We start from the raw sequence: 20,123 nt of genomic DNA, 5'->3' as shown, positions 1-20,123 counted from the left end.
CGATTCAGAACAGCCCAGCCTTGACTATTTCTTTCAGCTGCCGAGATATTACGAACTTACCGCTGGCAGTCTGCATGGGTAACAAAACGTATGCTATCACTGACGAGATCTGCATACAGAGCTCAATCTCAGCCACATATGTCAATCCGCCTTTTGCGCGAGGATGTGGCGCCGTCATGCGGGAGCGGGCGGGAAACACATTGAGCGGCAGTGTAGCAGACGACGCGAAAGCGCACCATACGAAATGGCCACGCCAACGCTGGTAGAAAGCGAAAGCTTCCCCCCTTTTTTTGGCCTCGGAGCGGAAAGTAGTGACAGTGATTGCAGCATATCATGTTCACGCAGTATGGGGGAAGGTAGAGCGTTTTCACAATCCACTCATAACGCACGTACGCATATACTATCTTCGTATTGTAAGAGCGTGTAGCGCGGGCCGTGTTCGACGTGACAGAATGAGACGCTCTCAGCGTGCAGGTTTTCGGCAGACAGGAGAGCGTGGGGGCAGAGAGAGAGAGAGAGGGATCTCAAAGGGCAAAGCAGCCAGGGGTTTGTTGATGCTGCAGAGCTAGGTGGAATCGTCTCCTGTGACTTTGAGCGGCGCATATGCGCGGGGTGTCTTGAGTTACCGAGCACAATGCGGTCACCGCGGCGCCGGCATGGTGCAATGGGCGTCGCTTCCTCCTCGCGTCATCTACAACCGTGCAGCTATAGGATTTCATCCACGAAGATCGGCAGAGAGTCACATATACACACCCCGTGAAAAGGGCATTGTCCCGGCCGGAATGCACACCTGCAGGAACCGCGCTGCATTTTTCTGGCAATGGATGATTCAGAGCTGTAGCCGGTTTCTGGCCTCAGGAGTCAGAACGGATGTGGTCGCAGTGGTGAAAAGGTTCTCGGTGCACAGAGAATGGTCATTCTGTTGTGAAAGGATCTCCAACGTTCATTTCTGCCTCCGCCGCGATTTCTGCGGAATCAACAACTTGGTGACACATGTGAATCTCCTACATATCGGATGCGCATCTCGGTCAGGAACCAACTCTGTTCTACGTCCAGAGCGATCCACTCTACAAGTGAACGAGCATGAACCCTCCAGGAGACTCATTTATTGTGCCGGGCGGTTTCCTTGCCGTTGCAAACGGTTGGGCGAAGACGACGATTATCAAGCTCCCTAACGAAGTGCATCTGATTGCGTACATTAAAGGAACAAAGTCCGGATGCTTTGGCGTGCACGAAGGCGAGCCTTTAATTAGAAAAAAAAATACTGTGCGTCGTGCAAGTGTCAAGTGCGTCATATGCTCCGAGCGGCAAGAACACAGATACTACAGGTATGTATGCATCTAAGCGAAATAGGCATGATGAAAAGTACCTACTGGAGTTTTCACCCAGGCTGTAGCGCACCAGTGATAGCTGCAATGAGGATTTCTTCGGTGCGTGATTGCTTCAGTTGCACCGGGCCTGAAGGCGATGTATTTTGTCCCTTCTTATCTTTATGTGCGAAAGGGCTAGGTAGCTTAGATATCACAGGCGGCTGTGTGCGCTAGGCCGTAATATTTAGCATGTTTTATCGTGACTGCCACCTCACTAACAAGAAAAAAAAAAATACGGAGTTTTAATGCACTGCCGTTCGCGAGCGCCTCATGACCAGCTCAACCACTCGGCTCGCTAACGGCGGTGCATCACAACAAACACCCTTTTTTTTCTTCTTTTTAGTCAGGCGGCAGTCGCGATAAAACATGCTAAATATTACTGTCTAGCGCACACAGCCACCTGTGATATCTGCGCTACCCGGCCCCTTCGCACATAAATAAAACAAACGACAAAATACATCGCCATCAGACGCGCCGAACAAATGCTCATTGCGGCTATCACTGGTGGGTTACAGGCTTGGTGCAAACTCCGGTAGATACTTTTCATCATGCACATTTCCTTTAGATGCATACATACCTGTAACGAAGTGTTTTTTGCGCAGTCGGCTGCCAAGGTCGCCCATTCACGTCTTGACGCTTGATTGCCCTAATCCAAGCTTCACGCCGTTGCAGGTCGCGGCTCGCCGAAGGAAACCTAACAAAATGCGTCTTGCATCCCGGCACGCCTCGATAGTGGCAGCCGTAAGCGGCACAGGTGGTTGGCATCGTTTTACCGAGGCTGTGAACGTACCGCGCCTCCAGCCCCCGTGCGTTGGCTATGAGTGCGGCGACGAGAAGCGCCGTCGACGCCTCTCAGTGTGTTTTCATCAGTCGCCGCTGGGGCTTCGCGCATGCGCATAGAACTCGCGCAAAAGGCGGATTCGATATATTTAATTTGCGGGAAATCTTGTTTTCTGCAAACTATGTCATTAAGCAAACTTCTTCCGCTTCATTACTCAACGACAAGCTCAATCGAATGACAGCATGAGAGGCAGTGAGGTTGCTCGAATTCTGTTCGGCGGATGGCAATAGAGATAAAAAAGACGACCGATAGTAGGAGAACAATAGGGCTCAATAGCAAAGTCGTTGGTAGCCATTGAGAAACACGTTATCGCGGAAGGTTCAAGTTTGCGTTCAGTTCAAGATTCGGTCACGATTTCGAGAATTAATCCGTAAGCCGGATGGTCTATTGATTAGAGTCAGAGCTTACATCAGATATTTTCCACCATGTCGAGAGCAGTTTTTCTTAAACGCACAGTGCTTGAGTTAAGCAGAATCCCGAATTATTTCTTTCATTAAAATCAAATATTACTGACTTCCTCCACCTGTTCGCGAACAAAGTTTTCTTCCTAAATTCAGCTTACCATTTACTTTCTCATAGACATGGACCAAAGGATGATGCAAAAAAAAAGACGTAAATAAGTCTAGTTCTAATTATTTAACATCCATGTCGCGCCAATTATAGAGCATTTTTCATAGCGTTGTCTACTGCCCTTAAGGCATAAAAGAAATCCTTCAACATGGTTTGGCACCCACTGCGGCTTAACAAACTACATTGGAAAAAGTTAATCGAGAAGTGTTCAAAGTAATCGCCAGTTATTCCCAGCATTGTGAATGTCTTATGTTTAGCGGTGCTATTTACCTTTGAATCGGCGTCGCATTCGGTGTTCCTCAGGACTCAGTTTTCTAGGGCCGCTAATAATTTTAGCTTCTAATAAAGCTACTCCTGCTGGGACATCTCCGTGTTTACGTTTGTTTGCCGACGATTGCATCGTGTCCCCCAAAGATAAAACACAATGGATCCTATTCACCTACAGAGTGGCCTTAATAGCATTGTCTCATGTTACGGGAAGTAAAAATGTAATCAAATACTAAAACGTGTCCATGTTTCTTTCACCCAATATTTTTCGAGAACTGACATTATTAACCAGCAAACTATATACAAATGTTTGGATAAGATGTTTTCCATTGTTGGCGAATGGAATACCAATCTGAATCATGTAGTTGTAAAGCTGCATATAAATAAATTCGTTCACGGGAAGGAAAAGACGCAGGATATGCCACACTTGTTTCTGCGGACACCTGAACCGCGCCATAAGGGAAAAGAGAAAGATGGAAGTGAAAGTGGAAATGAGACAGAGAAGCCGTAGTGGAGGGCAGTGGAGTAATTTCGTTCAGCTTAATGTGCACTGATTTGGGGATGGGGGCGGGTGGCTGCCCTTCGCCCTACGAGGCTGGGACTGGTGGTGGTGGTGGTGGTAAAACATTGATTGTGGGAACCAGGGTGCATTACAAGGATTGAGGTGGTTCCTGATCCTGGCTGGTGTCTGTCAGGCCGTATCTGGTAGCGACCGCTTCCCCAGTCAACCAGCATCTTTTGCGCTGCTGGGTCCGAGCTGGCGACCGCCAATTCCCAACCCTCTTGATTCGTGAGGCCCCATTGGGGCGGTGGCTTGAAATCTTCGCATAAAAACATTATGTGATTGAAGGCAGCTCTAGGTGCGCCACATAGAGAGAATGTGTGGCCGTACCGGCCCGGGTGTGCCAAGGCCAACCAAATTGGGGAGGGAAAGGTTTTGGCTTGTAGCTGTCGCCAGATTATTTGATGGGGTTTTGAGAGAGAGGTATGAGGTGGGGGATATAAGAGTCATCGTTCACGGTAGTGAAGTGTTATGTCATGATAGGTGAGAAGTCTGCCATGCGTGCTTCCCCAGTCTTCGGTATGCCCCGCTCGGTTGACGTGCGCTCGAGCTGTTGAGTGGGCTGCCTCGTTACTGGGGTTGCCTGCATGGCCTGGTACCCAGACGATGTGAATGGGTCGGGGAGCTGTGGAGTCAGAGGTTAAGATTTGATGGGTGACTGGGTGTATTTTCCCTCTTGCGAAATTTTGAATGGCTGTTTAAGAATCGCTGAAAATGAGTGTGACAGTGGAAGAGGAGATGGCTAGCACTATGGCTGCCTCCTCGGCTTCTGTCGACGTTTTTGCTTTGACAGGGGCAGAAACTATGTGAGTGAAGTTACAAATCACACTGATGACATATGCCGTGGGGTGACTGTATTCTGCCTCGTCTACGTAGGCCGCTTCGGTGTCAGTCGTGTGTGCTTTGTGTAACGCCTTGGCTCGAGCTTCTCGTCGCGCCTTGTGGTGAGCAGTGTGCATATTATTTTTTTTAGGTAGGAGTTGTACGGTAAGGTTGTACCGGATATGTTGGGGGATTTAGTGGCTATTTTCAATGGGTGGATTAACTGGTTGGACATTTAGCGCTGCGAGAATGAACGTGCCCGTCTCTGTGGAGGCACGTCTGTTGATCTGGGAAGTACAATGATCTTCCACTAGTTCTTGGATTGTGTTGCGTACTCTCATGTTTAGGAGGCGTGTTGTAAGAGTATGTTTCGGGAGGTAAAGTGCTGTTTTGTATGCCTGACGAATGAGTGCGTCCACTTTCTCCGTTTCTGCCCTTGTAAGATAGAGATACGAGAGTGAATATACCATTCCACTGATGGCGAATGACTGTACAAGGCGCCGGAGATCGTGCTCTCGCATGCCTCTGTGCCTGTTCGCTATTCGTTTGATGAGCCTGATAGTTTGATGGGTGGTGATAGTCAGTTTGAGGATAGTTTCTGTATTGAGTCCATTGTTAAGCAGGAACATTCCCAGAACTCGAAGTTTGCTAACCTCGGGTATTTGGAGGCCATCTATGGTTATGTGTATGGAGGAATGTTTTTGCTTGGTAAGGCGGTGGTTTGGGTGGAGCAACTAAAGTTCGGATTTAGTTGGAGAGCCCGCTAGGCAGATAGATGCTGCGGTGTTGCCACTACGTCCGCTCCTGCTTAAAGAGCGTCCTCTGTGTTTCCTACATTTCCCGTGGTTGTCCACAGGATAATGTCATCCGCATAGAGGGTTAAGTTAAAGTTAAATTGGTTCACAGGAAGGGAAAGGCGCAGTAACTGTCACACTTGCTCTGTGGACACCCGAACCGCGCCGTAAGGGAAGGGAGGAAGGTGGGAATGAAAGTTTAAAGAGAGAAAGAGGAGCCGTAGTGGAGGGCTACGGAGTAATTTCGACCACCTGGGGATCTTTAACGTGCGCTGACATCGCACAGCACACGACGCCACTTCGTTTCGCCTCCATCGAAACGCAGCCGCCGAGGTCGGGTTCGAACCCGGGAACTCCGGCACAGTAGTCGGGCGTCTTTGGGAGAGGTTTGGTATTTGTGTTAGTTTGTGGGCCATCGGGATTAGGGTGATGTTAAATTGTAGGGGCGAGAGGACTGATCCCTGGGGTGTTCCGCGATTGCCAAGAGAAAAGATGCGGGATTCTATAGAACCAAGTTTGAAATCCGCGGTGCGATCGTTGAGAAAGGCTGCGATATATGAGTGGGTGCGTTCTCCTACCCCTAGGCTGGAGAGGGCGTTAAGGATTGCATCATGTTGTATATTATCAAATGCTTTGGTTAGGTCCAGAGCCAATAAGGCTCTCGGCGGTTTCGAAGCTGCGGATGTAGAATTTCTTCGGAACATTGAAGCATGATGTCTTGTGTGGATAAGTGGCTCCTGAATCCCAGCATCGTGTGTGGGAAGAGATTGCGGGTATACATGTGGTTGTGTAATCTGTTAAGGATGATATGCTCGAAACGTTTGCCTTGCATGATGTGAGAGGGATTGGTCGGAGGTTGGTTATGTCTAGTGGTTTGCCTGGTTTGGGAATTAGGGTGACTCTTGCGTGTGTCCATTCTAGGGAGGGAGGGGGAGAGTACCTGCCTTCCAGTGCTTGTTGAACAAATCTATCACGGCTTGGTCAGAATGGTCATCGAGGTTGTGCAGTGCTTTGTTTGTTATCCCATCTACTTCCGGGGCGGACATAGCGCGGAGTTTCTGCATCGCTGCTCGAACCTCCCATGTCATTATGTCTGCACCGAGATCGGGGTTGGGTTTGCCCGTGTATGAAGGGCGCATAGTTCGTGGCGTAGTTGTCAGATACTTGGTTTTTAGGCTTTGTATTAAAATGTCATCATCCATCTTTAAGACGTCACTGAGACGAGTTATGTTGCGTTGTTGAGAGCTTTTTGTGATTAGGTTCTAGAAAGCACCTCAGAAGCTTCCACGTGTCTCGAAGTCCGAGGTTGCCTTCCATGCGGTTGCACACCTGTCCCCACTGTTGTTGGTTAGTTGCGCTGCATCGGTTATACTTGTTTTTGAGCCATCGTTTTCGCAAGCTGTTGTGTGCCTCCCACATATGTAGAAAGCGACTATCGGTGACGTCCGACTCTTTGGTGTTCGGAACCTCCGACGTGGCCGTGGCTATGTCGCAGGTTAGGTCATTGACCCAATTTACTAGGTGATCTATTCGAGTGGGGGCATCTTTTCGGAGGTTTCGGAACTTGTCCAAGTTTGTTATTTTGAGGCGCTTTTTGACATATGGGGTGATGGAGCTTAGAGAGAAGGAAGTTTGCATAATTTAGTGGTCGCTGCCTAAAGATGGCTGCGTGTTCGACCAATGGCATTGTGTGCTATTTTTTGTAAGTGCAAGATCAAGCCCCGTTACCTAAGCTACCTGCCGATGATTTGAAGATTATCTACCGCCCAAATAGAGGCCTCGACCTCAGCAAGCATAACGGAGCATACATCTTATCCCTAGCGAGTACTACTCTGAAACTCCCAATAAAAGCAGTCCGTCCACAAGACATCATCCGAATCAATCCCCAAAACAACTCTTTCACCATAAGTACTCGCTCGGAAGACAGAGCAAAATGCTACGTTCAACTTGCATCCCTCCAAGTTGCGGATAAACAATACAAGATGAAGGCATACATCGCCCAACCTGACACCGCCATCAAAGGCATAATATGCAACGCCATATACGACCAAACGCCAGAAGTTTTTCAGGAACTGCAGATGTTCAACCGAAGCCAATCAATCCTTCACCATCACGGACGCCCGACAGCTGGGAGGAACTAAATCAATCCTGGTTACGTTCATAAATACGAAGACGGTCCCGCTGCAACTCCATTTCTGCGGTGCTGTGTATAATTGCTACTCCTTCTTTGCTAAGGTACAGCTTTTACTGCAACATTGTTTCTCACAGAGCGAATTGAAGTCAAAACCCTCATCCCCCATCCAGCACAGAACCTTCCACCTCCTTCCCAATCTCCTGTCCCAGCAGCAAGCCCCACACCTTCCACCTCCCACAATGCCCCGACCAAGCGTAAGGCTACGGAGCAGACCCCACAGCAAATGACTAACCAAAATCATTCAGACCTCCTCACTAATCTGGCTCTCCTCGAACAAAAGTTAGCCGAAAAGTTCGAAGCAATGGCCTAAAGCACAAATTCATGGGCCACTTACCTCAGCACTCGGTTGACAGCGATCGAGCAGCAGCAATCTTCCCAAGTGAAAATCGTAGGCCAACTCCAGTCCAAGCTCAATCACATCATAGTCTCTCACCCCAAAACATCGACTACCTCAACTTGCAACCTACCTAACGATGGCAGGAAACAGTAAGGAAATTAGAGTGTGGCAGTGGAATTGCAGGAGATTTCGCTCCAAGCGCAGCAACCTGCAACTCCACACTCAATCTCTGTCCAAGGCAGAAATACCTACAGTCATCGCACAACAAGAAACGTATGCTCATGTTAAACTTCTCAACTACCCCCCCCCCTGCATACAAACAAACACAACCGTGCCTAAAATAGCTACATTGGTACACCGCAACTACGCCACTAAAGGTCACCCGATGCATTTAGAAGACATCTTCTGGTTGGTTGGTTGGTTTGTGGGGTTTAACGTCCCAAAGCGACTCAGGCTATGAGAGACGCCGTAGTGGAGGACTCCGGAAATTTCGACCACCTGGGGTTCTTTAACGTGCACTGACATCGCACAGCACACGGGCGCCTTGCTTTTCGCCTCCATCGAAAATCTGCCGCCGAGGCCGGGATTCGATCCCGCGTCCTTGGGAACAGTAGCCGAGCGCCGTAACCACTGCGCCACCCCGGCGGGGTAGAAGACATCTTCTGGCACCCGAACCAGAATGAGCCCCAGTCTACCCTAAGCATTTACAGTCGCCCTAAGGGTAAAGCAGCTCCCCTCATGGCAGCACTACAAAAAACATTGCTGATCTGCAATGTTTTTTGTAGTGCTGCCATGAGGGGAGCTGCTTTACCCTTAGGGCGACTGTAAATGCTTAGGGTAGACTGGGGCTCATTCTGGTTCGGGTGCAGCAGTTCAAAGAGAAGACATCTTCTGTCATCTCTTTGAACTGCTGCACCCGAACCAGAATGAGCCCCAGTCTACCCTAAGCATTTACAGTCGCCCTAAGGGTAAAGCAGCTCCCCTCATGGCAGCACTACAAAAAACATTGCAGGTCAGCACACGCCAACCGCTGAATGTAGTAGGTGACTTCAACGCTCGACACATCAGTTGGGGCTACACATCAAATTGCTGCAAGGGATCCCAACTATGATCGCTCCTACAAAACGAGAACTTTACACTGTGAACGAACCGCAGCAACATATGCATATTGTGAACATGCAGTGTGCAGCGAAACACTACAGCTGGGACTGGTAGGTCACTGCCGCTTGCATTTTCATATGTTGTAGGCCGTCATTGCACCCGCTACCGTTCCGGTGGTGGACGAAGGCTGTTGCGACGTGCGTCTTTCTCTCCCTCTTCTGTTTGTTTATTCTCTATTTCCTCTTCTGTCCGCACGAGGCAATGGATGTGGCTCAGCGCTGTGGAGTAGTGGTTAAGGTGCCCGTCTGAAGACCATGAGGCCCGAGGTTCGATTCCATACGTGATACTAAAACTTCTGTCTTTGCCCCGCCGGATGGTGCAGTGGTAAGACGCCGGACTACTGTGCCGGAGTACCCGGGTTCGAACCCGACTTCGGCTGCTGCGTTTCGATGGAGGCGAAACGAAGAGGCGTCTGTGTGCTGTGCGATGTCAACGCACGTTAAAGATCCCCAGGAGGTCGAAATTACACCGTAGCCCTCCACTAAGGCTCCTCTTTCTCTATTTCCACTTTCCTCCCACCTTCCTCCCTCCCTTACGGCGCGGTTGAAGGGTCCACAGCAAACAAGTGGGACAGTTACTACGCCTTTCCCTTCCCATAAATCAATCAGCTCCAGAGCCAGTAGAAGGCCCATTTTATTTTCCTTCTTCCTTCAGTCGCAACAACAACACTGACTTCACACACCCCACGAACGCCTCTTCGTTTCGCCTCTATCTAAACGCAGCCGCCGGTGTTTCTAAAGAGGCCTTTCCCTTTCTTCCTTTATTTATTTATTTACAGCTTTACAACGATATCATTCAGACTGGTATTCCGTAAAAAAAAAAAACACTGCTGACGTTTCAATTGTTCAACCTATCCCAGAGTACGCTTGTTTTATCAGGAATGAACTCTCACCAGATAACCTTATCAAACCAGAGATATGGAATGGTAAGCGTTCTCCTCTCACCGAAGTAAATTGTGCTTGAAGTTTTTATTTTACATATATAACAAAAACGCCGGAATTAACAAAACCTTCATTTTAAACAACCTCACAATGTATGCAAAAGAAGTGGGATTCTAGGTTATATTTCGGTATTCATGGGAATACCAAACTAGAACGAAAATCTACGCTAATTACTTTTTTCGATATCGATTACACACCGGAATCGATAGTCTTTTAACCAGGTGTGCTGCATTAACGAAGCAGGTCGATACGTGTAGCGGAATTCACCATGAGCGTTTTATTGGAATTTATTTCCCCTGAATTCTCTCCTAGGACTGACATCCGGCTTGCTGCCGCACTTAGAAGACTACACGTGCAAAGATGTGGCTTTGTACGGGTGAGCCAAACATGCCGTTTCTTATACCTTTTGGGCAAGCATGACAAGTTTAATGGACAAACAAAACGTGCTACTTGCTGCACTTAATTCTGCGTTTTTCCTGTAATCACAATGAAGGGGAAAACCTGAGAGTTTGAATTTAGATTGACATATATCAGCAGCTTAAGGAAAGGGAAAGGAAAGCTTTAACTTTCGAGATTGGAAGGTAGCAGATTGCGTCCGAGAGCAAACTAGAGAAAAACGGCGCTCGACTACTCCTATGGACGCGGGATCGAATCCCGGCTTCGTCGGCTGCTTTTCGATGGAGACAAAAAGCAAGGTGCCCGTGTGCTGTGCGATGTCAGTGCATGTTAAAGAACCCCAGATGGTCGACATTTCCGGAGTCTTCCACTACGGCGTCTCTTATAGCCTGAGTCGCTTTGGGACGTTAAACCCCACAAACCAAACCAATCTCGTGTAAATAATATTTGTAGCCGAAATACAGCCATGAAGAAACGGGCTTGACAGGAATGCGGCGCGAAGATAGGATGCAGATCGAATTCCAGTGGTAGAAAAGCGTAGCAGGGGGCGGCAGAAAATTAGGTGGGGAGATGAGGTTAAAGTAGTTTGCATGGATCAATTTATTTTTAATTGGTTCAGAGGAAGGGAAAGCCGCAGTATCTGTCACACTTCTCTCTGTGGACACCTGAACCGCGCCGTAAGGGAAGGGAGGAAGAAGGGAGTGAAAGTGTAAAGAGAGAAAGAGGAGCCGTAGTGGAGGGCTACAGAGTAATTTCGACCACCTGGGGATCTTTAACGTGCGCTGACATCGCAAAGCCCACGGACGCCTCTTCGTTTCGCCTCCATCGAGACGCAGCCGCTGAGGTCAGGTTCGAACCCGGGTACTCCAACACAGTGGTCGGGCGTCTTACCACTGCACCACCAGACTTCTATAAGGCGTTAGTACATCAGGCTTCAGTGGTGTTTGAAATTGATTTATAGGATAGAAAAGGCGCAGTATCAGTCACAATTCTCCGGGGACACATGTACCGCGCCGTAAAGGAAGGCAGGAAGATGGGAGTGAAAGAAGAGAGGGTGATGGAGATGGCCGTAGTGGAGGGCTGCGATTCACCGAGCCTCATCGTACTGTAGTACTCCAAAGTGCCCTCGAGAATATTTTTCTTTTGTCGTGAAAATGTACAAGGTCCTAACACTTGCACGATACCCTCACAAATCCTTCACTCTACTCGTACATCTGGATAAGATAATTGGTTCACAGGAAGGGAAAGGCGCAGTATCTGTCACACTTGCTATGTGGACACCTGAACCGCCCCGTAAGGGAAGGGTTGAAGGTGGGAGTGAAGGTGGAAAGAGAGAAAGGGGAGCCGTAGTAGAGGGCTACGAAGTAATTTCGACCACCTGAGGATCTTTAACGTGCGCTGACATCGTACAGCACACGGATGCCACTTCGTTTCGCCTCCATCGAAACGCAGCCGCCATGGTCGGGTTCGAACCTGGGAACTCCGGCACAGTAGTCGGTCGTCTTACCACTGCACCACCCCGGCGGAGCTCGTACATCTGGAAATCCCTTGTTTTTGAAGTGAGAAGCTTCACTACGGTAGTCAACACCGGGTTTGGCATGCGTGTGACCACTTTTAGCCCCAGCTGCGCATGCGCGAACTCGTGGAGTGGCGTCGCTAGGAAAGGCGCAGGCGTTTGAAGCGAAAAACTACGAGAGTCAGAGACGAGCTTCGCCTATGACGTGTAGCGCCACTGTAGCGCCAACGAGAGCGGACGTGCTTCGCATGGGCTCTGTGAATTTCGGCTTCTGGACCAGTAATTGTTTACACCACGTTCCTTATTTTGGCCTCACAAGATCCTTGAGTGCGCCCGGACCTGGCAGAGCCAAAATTTGTGAGTGTGCGAATTTTTTGGAGCACATTATGGCATTCTGTGCGTCGACACTGTGCGTCTCACGCCTGGTGTAGGGAACGAAGGCGAGGAACGCGGCAAGACCCGCCGTCATTGCGGCATTTCTCGGTTTCCCACAGGCCGCGGAACCCATTACTATGCAAGTGTTTACGGAAGGGCAGCCCATCACGCCTGAAGAGATGAAAGACGGCTCCTGGATTACTCCATTCAAGTACTGCAGAAGCTCTACCGTAAGCCTAATGCCGCTGGCCCGAGCGGCAGCGGTAACCCCGATGGTGACGGCGTCTCGTCCGCATCGGGGAAGAACGCCGACGGAGACAACATGAACGCTCAGGCGGATAAACGGCAGACAAAGGCTAGAGCGTCATTCATGAAGAAGATCCAGCTCCCACAGCTTCCTACCGATCAAGTTGTTTTCAGACCGCAAGTTCCGATCGACTTCCCTCCCAAAGGAGGGGCCACTGTACTTCAGGCGATTGGCAGCACAGCTGGCATCAAGGACGCCCGAGTGTTCGAAGAAGATATTGCCCAGCGACACCCAGTCAACCAAACGATTACTGTCAGCACCACAAGCAGTGCTCGTGGAGAAGGCTATAGGAAAGTAGTGGCCTTTACCCTCAACAGAAAGACGTACCCCGTCAAAACCTACGTACCAGCCCCGGATCTCTCTGTCAAGGATATAGTACACAATGAATACAGCGGGGAATCGGACGAGCAGCTGAGACTCAACTACAGACACATGAACCCGGATGTTGATGTTATATCCGCAAGACGGTATGGGAAATCCAACTACATTGGTGTCATCGTGGCTGGTACGACGCTTTCCAGAGTGCTTCGGTATCCGGGAGCCCTGCATAAAGTGACTCTGTTAACTCAACAGGGTGGAAGCATGCTTCAACTGTAGAAGAACAGGACATAGACAGGACGCATGTCCCCAAACTAAAAAAAGTGACATGCCACCGATGCGGAGATAACCACCCGCCACCCCCGGAAAACCAAAACCCGACCTGCAAGGTCCAATGCATTGTATGCAAAGGGCACCACAGTACAGGCCGCAGCAACTGCAAGTTCCGCTTTGTCAAAGGCAGAGCACCAGATACAAGCGCCAAGAAGACCGACATCGACAATTCCCACCAGCCAGGAGGAAGACCAGAGACCCGGAACGCAGCTGGCTACCAGAGAGACTCTTCTTTCCCGCCTCTGCAAAGGCATAAGAGCAAGTCCAACCAAAGCAGGAGCGATTCCGGATGTAGGTCAAGGGACCCCAGCCAAAAGATGGACTCCAAGAATGTATGGAACGTCGCGGATGACAAGACCATCTCCTGGAAGAAAGAAGACAACGATGATAAGGTGAGGAGAGTTATTAAGAGAAAGTTTCACGCAGAGAAAAACTAGAAAAATTGGTAGAAACACAAACAAAACTCATTCAATCCCTCAAAAGTGAAAAATCTCAAAAAGAGATAACCCACCCATGGAAACAGATCATGTCTCCCCAACTAAGAGACCGGCGCCCATTGCGGAGGTGGAGACCCCTACCGTTAAGAAAAAGATTTAAAGAATGCTCCCAGGGGAGTGCCCCAAAAGTCCCGCTCTCTAAAAGAATGAATGAGATAGAAGAGCGCTTAAATGGCAAAGTGTACCTTGCGAGCTCCATTGATGGCCTCGGACGTTGGCAGCAGGTGGCCACCCAGATTCTGCGAGAACCTAAGATTGCGCATGAGAGCACAGATCAGCAGATTAGGCACTTAGGATCGGTACTGCATGGCGTGATGGGGCAGCAGCAAATTACCGTATCTCCAACCGGTGCGGAGGGGACAAGCCAAAGTAAAACGTGGATTCCGCCAAATGGAAAATAATTACAGTCTGGCAGTGGAACTCTAGGGGGTACGCACGCAAGAAGGCCAACTTACAGATCCACGTCCAGAACACCACTGTCAAACCAGACATTATCGCACTACAAGAACCCTCCAGAGTGGCTACTCTTTCAGGCTCTGTTACCGTCACGCAACTGCGAACTAGCCGCAGATATCCATCGAGGACATCAGCTATGTGCAGCATGAAATAGAGGACGTAAACCTAGATTATACGCTTGTTGAAATATTCCCGCCGAGAAGGGACAGCGGAGCACCTACGTCCTCAATGTCTACAGCTCCCCCAAGGATCACACCCAGGAAATAAGTAAACTCCTAGACAAAATTGTGAGAAAGGCCAGAAGGAATCAGCTTATCATAGTTTGGAACTTCAACGCCCATCACCCTGAATGGGGTTACCCGAAGACTAACGGTAAAGGCACAGCAATACTAGGGAAGATTCAGGAGCTGGGCCTCACGCTACTCAATGATACTACCAAACCCACCAGTACCGGAAACAGTATATCTAGAGACACTAATCCTGATCTGTCACTAGCTCGAAACGCGATCAATCCCACATGGCTCAATACTCGGGAAGACCTTAACAGCGACCACTACGTTCTCGCCATTACAATACAAACCAACTCACGTAATAAGAGAGCATGGAACTCAAGCACACCGACTGGGATAAATTCAGGAAATACTGGTAGAGTAATGCGCCGTGCATGCATGTCGGAGAAGTGGGTCCAGGATATATGCGTAGACGCCCTTAAGCACACCAGTAGCATAGAAACGGACGGGGAGCAAACCATCATAGACTCCAGGCTAGCGCACATGTGGGAAGCCAGACACGCGCTCATGAAGAAATGGAAAAAGCAGAGAATTAATCGGAAGCTCAAGTTACGCATTGCACGGCTTGAGAAGGAAATTGAACAACACGCCATTAACCTTACACGCCAGAACCGGTATCAGGTATGCGACGTACTTAACGAGCAGCTTGGAAACAAGAACACGTGCAACCTTCTCCGCCACCTTCTTGATCCAGCCCAGTCCAAGACAGTCAACAGAAATGCTATATACCAGATCATCCATGCATATCCCGGAAGCGGTGAACAATTGTTATCGTCGCTACAAGATAAATATGTAAACTCCAGCAAAGATGGAGATGTGTACCCGGGCTACACGAGACGCGAAAACCCAAATCTTGACGAGCCTTTCTCGGACGCAGAGATCTGGGCCACACTGTCTCAACTCGACAAAATCTGCGCCTGGACCAGATAAAATCAATAATAAGATGCTGCGGAACTTAGATCTAAAGTCGGTCACAGCGCTTACGGATTACTTCCTGGCTATCCTGGCTATCGACCTAAAGAAAGCATTTGACAATTTCTCCCATTAAGGTATACTAGAGCACCTAAACGAAATTAACACTGGACGAAAGGCTTACAACTACATCAAGGCCTTTCTGAATGAGCGCTCGGTGGAACTGCACGGGGAAATTTGAAATCCGACTCGATAAAGCTGGGAAACAGAGGCACCCCTCAGGGGGCTGTTCTCTCTCCGTTCCTCTTTAATCTGGCATTAATCAAGATCCCGGATAGACTCGTCAAAATACCAGGAGTACAGCACAGCCTCTACGCGGACGATATTATGGTGTGGGCAACTAAGGGCTCTCATGGTGAAATCGAGGCCGCTGTTCAAGCAGCTGCATACGTCATCGATGAAGAGGCCAAGAGAGTGGGCCTAGAATGCTCCCCTGAAAAATCGGAGCTTATAGTGTTTCATATAGGCAAATTAAATGCGCCCTTGACGACAGTCGTTATACAGGGTGTGGAAGTAACAGAGGTTCAATAGATCAAAATCCTGTGGCTCAGGCTACAAACAAACTCTGGAAACGCGTCAGCAATCCAATTGAAATGTGCGGTTCACCAAACAGCCAGACTAATACAAAGAATCACTAATAGAAAACGAGGCATGAAAGAGCACGACCTCTTCAAACTCATAGACGCCTTCATCATAAGCAGGATTACATACTCCCTCCCGTACTTAAAACTCCAAAGAAACGAAGTTGAGAGAATCGACACCAATTAGAATGACTTACAAAACAGCAATGGGGGCTGGTTCGCTCGACTCCCAACGAAGAGCTCTTCAAACTCGGGGTCCACATTACCTACGAGGAACTCAAAGCACAACGAACTGCCCAAATAAGGCGCCTATCCAGCACGCCCGCCGGTAGGACAATACTTGTAAGATTAGGTATTGAGGGCGAACCCCTAAAAGACCTCCCTCGAACTATTCCACGCGATATCCGAAAGAGGATCACCATCGGACCTCTTCCTCGGAACATGAACCCCCACGCCCACCCCGCCGGGGTGGCGCAATGGTTACGACGCTCGACTACTGTTCCCAAGGATGCGGGATCGAATCCCGGCCTCGGCGGCAGCTTTTCGGTGGAGGCGAAAAGCAAGGCGTCCGTGTGCTGTGCGATGTCAGTGCACGTTAAAGAACCCCAGGTGGTCGAAAGTTCCGGAGTCCTCCACTACGGCGTCTCTCATAGCCTGAGTTGCTTTGGGACGTTAAACCCCACAAACCAAACCAAACCAAACCGAACCCCCACGCCCATCAAGGCCGAAGAAAAGCACGAGCTAAGAGCCTGCACAAAACTGAGCCGGCTACATGATGTCATCTACGTCGACGCCGCAGAAGACCCTAACAAATATTCGATATGTGGAGTCACACAGCCCAACACTAACCCAGCGAGACTCGTTATGGCGGAGACTGTTTCCACATCCAGACCCCTAGTGGCGGAGGAGGCCGCCATCGCCGCAGCTATCGCTTTTACTAATGCAACAACCGTAGTAAGCGACTCCAAACTGGCAATCAGTAACTTTGCTAGAGGTAGAGTCTCCAAACCCGCCTCACAAATACTCAGTGAAATGAGAGAATCTCCTCTCTCGAGAGATACCGAATTAATATGGACCCCAGTTCATGCGGGGAATCCGGGAAATGAGGCTGCCCACCAATACGCTCGAGAATTAGCCGGCCGAGAGGTGGCACAAAATCAGCACCCGGAACCCTTCGGTGAGCCAGCCGTATCATACCACGAACTCACTGCACATTACAAAGAAAAGCAATGAGAAGAACACACCCACCACCCCATAAAACACTGAGCAGACAAGTAATATGCAGACAGCTACAGACGGGGACAAATAAGGATATGAATCCCTTCTGCCGGTTTTGCGGGGAGAAAGACAACTTCGAGCATATGATCTGGGCTTGCAAAGCCCATAAGCCTCCCTCAGAAGTGTTGCCTGATCCCTCTAAAGAAGCTTGGGACAAGCTAAGGTCCAGCGATGACCCTAGCATTCAGTTCAAGGGCGTCGAATGGGCCGACGTTGCCAAAAGTCTCCACGGCCTGCGGCACGCTAGCTGACTTCTATTCCTCCCAATTGTGAATACAGTTTTATCAGCCTCAGCAGCCTATGTCGTGTGCCGTGACTTCACAGCCAAGCCCAAATGTGCAGCCCCCCTCACCAAGCTCTTCCGTCGTTGCCTAGCAACGCTTAAGAGGTGTTCGACTCCTACTCATTAAAAAAAATATTGCGAGGGACATAAGTGACTAAAGTAGTGAAAGGCGAAAGCCTCAGGAGTCTCATCTTGTCTAGCGTCCCTGCCGTCTGCAATACCCCAATTTAACGCACGCCACGCAACAGCCGACCGCAAATGCGGGACACATTTTGTCCACGACAGTAAGAGCCACTAAAGGCTTTCGCATAAAAATTAGTATCCATCCGGGAATCGAACCTCCATCTTTTCTTTTCTTTATTGCCTAATTTATTATCAGATTTTAAACATAAATAACATTACTCCACACACACACACAAAGATAGAGAATATTACGCGAGAAATACACATGTCCATGGGTTAAAACCACGCGATTTCGACTGCGTGATCCATTAAAAATCAGTCATTTGCAACACTTTCATTTTCGGAAGCCGCTCCGGCACTTCGTCTTGTTTCTTGAGAACAATAACACTCCCAAAGGCTTCGCGAAAATACTCCCGTATTTTCCTCGCATCAACGTCTGCATGCCTGAAAGCCATTCTGGATCGCCAGATACTGTGCAGGCCCACCAGAATGATCATGTCCAGCGGTAGCCCATCATCATCTTCAATTGGTAAAAATCGAATTCCGAATGCATCCACGGGTAGGTCTTTCTGAATTGTTCGTTGTAGAATGTCCAAGGAGAAAAAGGCTTCCCAACAGTCTAAGAAAACGTGTTCGAAAGTCAGTCCTTAAACGAGTAAAAAATATGAGTGTACCAGGGGGAACAAAAACTCTTTTTCAAGCTCCATAGCAATACACTAGAAGTTAAGACGTATTTAGAAATGAAAGGTTTTATGTATCTTAGGGAAATCACTGTTTCATATGCCGCGATTCCCCCTTGGATCCCGAGCCGAGCGCTTTACCGCTGTGCCACGTCGCGGGTGGTGAAGCTCTGCTCATAATTCCGCTTGTGTACCGTGAGAATGATAGCGGGATTCCGTGCGTGGCAGATGCTGCGATTGGCGCGCAATTTAAAAGTGCCGAAGACTATAATAGTTACGTCACTCAATTAGGGTGACGTAAAGAATGTGATGTCGCCAATCTGCCGTCAGCTATGAAGACCAAGTGGGAACGAGTGCGCTCCAACGCCGCTGGGTGGCTCTTATTGCTTTCCGCGAGTGACATATGCTGCGCCTTTCCTTTCCTGTAAACTAATTATAGAACGCCGGACTTGTTGTTGTGGCTGAAGGAAGAATGAAAATAAAATTTGGAGGACGCTTAAGCTTCGCCTTCAAGATTGGAACGCGATAGCGTTATTGCACCTCGTCGAGAAAACTTACTAAACGCAAGGGTATTGGGGCATCCTCGCACCGGTACCCGCGCGGCCCGAAGGGGAGAAGCGGGTGAGCGAAGATAGTGATCTAAAGAAAGGAAAGACGCTTGATTCTACAACCTGTGAGGGTGCACGGCGAAACGTCAGGGGCGAGTGGCGCGCCACGTGTCGGGGCAGCGCCGCACGTTGCGAGGAGGGGTTCTTCTGTGTTTGCCGCAAGATGGCTCTGCATGTGCTCAGAGCGCAGAAGAAATGTAGCGGAAACGTACTTCGCTACTCGTGTAACTGCGAGTAACATGCTCATAATTACCGATATACACTGCAGTATAACGTTCTACGGCATGTTTCTAAGGCAATACCGCATTCACTAGAAGAGCTTTTGTACCGCTTCCAAGCATAAAACTCGTGGCAGAGCATGATTAAATCATACGGAACGCCATCTTCATTATCAATCATAATCAATCATGCTCATGGGCCTCCACTCTATATGGCGCTCCAGAATGGCGGGCTATCACTGCGACAGGGATGCCCGACCCGCTAGAATATACTTTCGAGAAAGTGTGAATTGGTTTATTGCCATACAGAAAGTGGCTGCTGAACCTCCCGAATGGCTCTCAAGGGTAGAGCCTTTGCTGTCGTTGCGGGAGTTTTAATGTACTGAGACGAAGCCAGCCTGACATTGGCTGATGATGACCTTCCAATATGTACTTTGTTTTGTGTTATTCGTGTTGTGTTCTTGTGAAATGGTATGAACCAAAGCCAGGAAATAAAGAAAAAAAAAAGAACTCGTGGCTGAGTGGTAGCGTCTCCGTCTCACACTCCGGAGACCCCGGTTCGATTCCCACCCAGCCCATCTTGGAACTTGCTTTTTATTTATGAAGTGCATGTTTATTTATGAACTGCATGCCGGGATTTATTGCTCACTGGACGCCGACGACACCGGCTTTTCTGCGACACGAGCTCCTTAACGCTACCGCGTTAAAATGCACGGGCCTGCTACTGGCTCTGTAGCTGAGCCACCTCCGCTGCCTGATTTATTTATAACTGATTTATTTTGTAGGAAGGGAAAGGCACGGTAACTGTCTCACTTGTATTCTCTGGACAACTAAACCGCGCTGTAAGGTAAGGGAGGAAGGTGGGAGTGAAAGTGGAAAGAGAAAGAGGAGCCGTAGTGGAAGGCCGTGGAGTAATTTCGACCACCTGGGGATGTTTAACGTGCGCTGACATCACACAGCACACGGACGCCTC

This window comes from Amblyomma maculatum, chromosome 1, assembly GCF_055883805.1.
Source record: "Amblyomma maculatum isolate TAMU_Amacu chromosome 1, ASM5588380v1, whole genome shotgun sequence".
NCBI classification, from domain to species: Eukaryota; Metazoa; Arthropoda; class Arachnida; order Ixodida; family Ixodidae; genus Amblyomma; species Amblyomma maculatum.
This window is presented reverse-complemented; position numbering follows the sequence as displayed.